We start from the raw sequence: 4,982 nt of genomic DNA, 5'->3' as shown, positions 1-4,982 counted from the left end.
TGGGTTTGGCAGGTGGGGGTGTGGTGGGTGGGGGTGGGCAGGTGGGGATGGGCTTGAGCAGAGGGCTCGGAGGCCTGTAGACACCGCCGGGAAGAGGCGAGGCCAGCCAGAGGCTGGAGTCTCGGCGGAGAACAGCGAGTGGGGTCAGGGTGAGGGGGTGCAGGTCTTGACGCAGCCCCCACGGGCGCATCTGGAGAGCAAGAGCACGCGGGGCTCGGGGAGCTATGGGGACACCCGGGCGTGGAGCCGAGAGGAGCCGCCGCCCGAGTCGGCGCAGGAGCCAGGGTCCCAGGCTCGGGCGGCTTGTGCGGGGTGGGCCGGGGTCCCAGCTGGAGGCGAGTGGGGGCGCCCGCAGAGGTGCGAGGTCCTGGGGGCGGGAGGGTGCCGCATTCCGCCTGCGGCCCACGGAGGGCAGGCCCGGCCCGGCCCCGACACTCACCCGGGCGGGCTCCCGCTGCCCCGCGGGACACGGGCTCGGGGACACGGCGCGCCGCGGCCGCTGACACCCGTCAGGCGCGATAACGGGCGCGTCGCCGCCGACGCCGCGAGCGCATTAATCTTCCCCAAATTAAAATCTGCAGCGCGGCGTTTAAGATTGAGGCCACCACGGTTCAGCGCGGTGTGACCGCCAATTTTGATAAAAGTGTTTTAAGAGCCGGGAGACGGAGATAAATTGCCTGCGGCTGCGGCGCGCGGCTGGGTGAGAGCCGCGCAGACCCCGGGTCGCCCCCGCCGGCCGCGCTTCCCGCAGTGACGTCCCTGACATCGGCCGGGCCTGGGCAGGCGGGGACCCCGCCCCCGCGGCTCCCCCAACCCCCCACTGCCCAGGCACCCTGCAGTGAGCCCGCGTCGGGGTCCCTGGAGAGCCCACCCGGCCGGCCGCCGCCGAGGAGCCGCCCGAAGACGGCAGCGCAGCCGCGCTCTCCGCGCGCTCCCCACCCGAGGTGTCCAGCGGGGCCTGGCTGGGAGGGTGAGGCCTGGATGCGCGCAGGCCCCGAGGCCGCCCCGCTCCGGCAGGCTCCTTCCTTCAACAAACCCCTCTAGAGCGCCCGAGGCGCAGGCACCGGTTTTGTGCGCTGGGCTCCTGCAGGGATCAGCCACCCGGTTCCAGAAGGTGCTGGCCAGGCTCGCAGTGAGCCACACTCGGCAGCACACCCGCTCTGCCAGGCGGAGCAGCGAGTCCCTCTAGGAGCCACACCTGCTCTGCCAGGCCCAGAAGTGAGCCCCACTCGGCACCACACCCATCCTCTGCGACCCTAGGTCTGTGGAGGGTGGGATGGGTGACCCTGGCCATGTGGAGTCAGAGGCTCAAGGTGGGGGCACTGGGAGCTGCCCTCCTGGGGAATCTCGACAGGCCTTCCCTGTCCCCTGCTCACGAGGGACCCCACAATAGTGCCCCTTTGCCACCTCTCCTCCCAGCCAGCTTGGCCCCTATTTTAAAGTCAGTTAAAGCCCCTTCCTCCTTGGGGCCTTCCTTGTGGGATGCCCCCCACCCCCCCCCCATCACTCACCTGACTTCCAGCGCTGTCTTCACCCCATGCGTCACTCTCCAGCCCTGTGTGGTGGTGCCCCTGGGTCCTCTGCCCATGGTCAGTATTGGTCCCAGCAGATGCCCTCACCCATTCCCACAAACCCTCCCAGCCCTCAGCCCCTCCTGCTTCCCAGCCTGGCCTGGCTCACTAGAGCTGCCTGGGAGGGCAGTGGGTCAGGACCTGCTGGGTCTCTGGCAGAGGAAGAGGCACTGGCCTGGTGCCCGGGCAGAGCTGGACCCATGCTGGGGCCTCAGGTCTGAGGAGAGCTCTGAGAGGGGTTCCTGGAGGAGGGGACGGAGCCTGGCACGAGGGTGCCAGGAGGGCTGGTTACAGCATTGGGGTCAGGATGGAGCAGGCCAGAGGAGGAGCAGCGTGGGGCTGAGTTTTGAAGGCCCCAGCAAAGGTGGGCTGGTGTCTGCTCGGCGGGACACATCCCTGATGGCTTTTGCCTTTTCTTACAAAGTTGAAGCCTGCAAGAAAACCTGGTTTGCTTCGGGAGAAGGCTGCCTGCTTGTCCCCTCCCCTGAGCAGTGTGAAATTGATATTTAAAACTAATTGTACATTGCCCTCAGGGCAGCAGTGCCAAGCAGTGGCTGGACAGTGGCCATATTCATTCCATCTTGCCTCGGGCTGTGTCCATGACCCTAGCAGGAGATTAGGGGCCGAGGATGAGGGGCTTATCTCCAGCGGACAGCGGCTGCCCCACCCCCACCGCCGGCTGTGGCCCCCTCCTCCGGCTGCCCACAGCCACTGAGCTGCCCCCTCCTCGGAGAGTGGCCCTCCAATCTTATAACATCCAATTACTGCCCTGACTGCTGTCTGAGTCTCAGATCAAATTGCTCAGCTGTAGTGAGGAGCCCCAGACAGGTCAATCTCGGCCGGTTAGACACGGTGTCCAGCACGAGGCCGCGGAGGCCGCCTCGGGAGCCAGAGGCAACACACTCAGCCCTGGGGTCATGGCGGCCACCAGTTTCTTGATGATGCTGGACTCTGGCTGTGAGTCAGGGCCAGGATGTTGTCAGCATGCAGGGTGCAGTCAGGCATGCACCTGAGGGTGGTGGCCTCAGGAAGGGTCACCAGCGACTGGCCACCAGGCCACCCAGCAGCTCTGGCAGTCAGGGAGGCCTGCATGCTGCACTGTACCAGATGGACAGCATCCCTCCGGAATTCCTGTCCATTGGCACCCACAAGTTTGACTCATTCAGAAACAGGCTTTGCAGATGTACTCAGGTTAAAATGGGGTCACGTGGGTAGGGTGGGCCCTAATCTAATGACTGATGTACTTATATGAGGAGAAAACAGTTTGGGAGCAGTGGCTCAAGGCTGTAATCCCAGCGCTTTGGGAGGCCGAGGCGGGTGGATCACGAGGTCAGGAGTTCAAGACCAGACTGGCCAACATGGTGAAACCCACCTCTACTAAAAAATACAAAAATTAAGAGAGAGATCCAAGATGGCTGATCACTAGCAGCTCGGGATTGCAGCTCCCACTGAAAGAGCAGAGAACGAGAGGACGCCACACTTTCAGATCAATTTTTGTTGCTCACGCACCAGGAGATTCCCAGCGGAGGAGCCCCACATGTCGCCAGCACGACTCTTGAGGCAGGTGAGGCGGTTTTGCCGCTGCCTTGGTGCGGCGGTTCTTGGCGCAGAGTCAGAAAAGCACCGTCAATCTTAACGCCACTGTTTTGGCCGGCGCAGTGGGTTGCTCAGATTCTAGCGCCGGGAATCAACAAGTTGGACGTCCATTCAGAAACCCAACTATAAAGACAGTAATTATAAAGACCACAGATGGATAAATCTATAAAGAAGGGAAGAAAACAGCCTAAAAAGGCTGAGAATACCCAAACTCAGAACGCCTCTCCCTCTACAGGGGATCACAGTTCCTCATCAGCAACAGAACAAGGCCTGATGGAGAAAGACTGTGTTCCATTAGCAGAAGCAGGCTTTAAAAAGTGGATGATAAGAAACTTCTGAGAATTAAAAGAACTTGTTCTAACCCAATGCAAAGAAGCTAAGAACTTTGAAAAAAGGTTTGACAAAATGTTAACAATAACACACAATTTAGAGAGGAATGTAAGTGAATTAATGGAGCTAAAAAATACAACACGAGAACTTCGCGAACTATGCACAAGTTTTAACAGCTGAATTGATCAACCAGAAGAAAAGATGTCAGAGGTCGAAGACCAACTTCATGAAATAAAACAAAAAGACAAGATTAGAGAAAAAAGGATAAAAAAGAACGAGCAAAGTCTCCAAGAAATATGGGACTATGTGAAAAGACCTAATCTACGCTTGATAGGTGTACCTGAATGTGACGAAGAGAATCAATCCAAGCTGGAAAATACGCTTCAGGATATTATTCAGGAAAACTTTCCCAACCTAGCAAGGCAGGACAATATTCAACTCCAGGAAATGCAGAGAACACCACAAAAATATTCCTCAAGAAGACCAACCTCAAGGCACATAATCGCCAGATTCACCAGGGTTGAAATGAAAGAGAAAATACTGAGGGCGGCCAGAGAGAAAGGTCAGGCTACCCATAAAGGGAAGCCCATCAGACTCACAGCAGATCTCTCAGCAGAAACCCTACAAGCCAGAAGAGAGTGGGGGCCAATATTCAACATCCTTAAAGAAACGAACTTTCAACCCAGAATTTTACATCCAGCCAAACTAAGTTTCATAAGCGAAGGAAAAATAAAATCTTTTGTGAACAAGCAAGCACTCGGAGATTTCATCACCACCAGGCCTGCTTTACAAGAGCTTCTGAAAGAACCACTACAAATAGAAAGGAACAACCAGTATCAGCCTTTCTAAAAAATACCAAAAAATAAAGAACATCAACATAATTAAGAAATTGCATCAACTAATGGGCAAAACAGCCAGCTAACATTAAATGACAGTATCAAACACACATATATTGTTATTAATTCTAAATTTAAATCGACTAAATCCCCCAATCCAAAGACACAGACAGGCAAAAAAAGCCAAGACCCACTGGTATGCTACATCCAAATCCATCTCACATGCAAGGATACACAAAGACTCAAAACAAAGGGATGGAGAAAAATTTACCAACCAAATGGAGAGCTAAAATAAATAAATAGAAAGCAGGAGTTGCAATTTTTGCTGATAAAATAGATTTCAAAGCAACAAAGATCAAAAGAAGCAAAGAAGGGTATTACATAATGACAAAAGGATCAATGTAACAAGAAGAGCTAAAGATCCTAAATATATACACACCCAATACAGGAATACCCAGATATGTAAGACTTATAAAGAGACTTGGACTCCCACACAATAATAGTGGGAGACTTCAACATCAATATTAGATAGATCAATGAGACAGAAAGTTAACATCGATATTTAGGACTTGAACTCAGATCCGGAACAAGTAGACTTAATGAACATTCATAGAACTCTCCACTTTAAATACACAAAATATACGCTCTT

Source organism: Sapajus apella, unplaced genomic scaffold (genome assembly GCF_009761245.1).
Source record: "Sapajus apella isolate SASKATOON/1434 unplaced genomic scaffold, GSC_monkey_1.0 scaffold85, whole genome shotgun sequence".
Taxonomy (NCBI): Eukaryota; Metazoa; Chordata; class Mammalia; order Primates; family Cebidae; genus Sapajus; species Sapajus apella.
The sequence above is the reverse complement of the archived record's forward strand: the minus strand, read 5'-3'. Positions refer to the sequence as shown.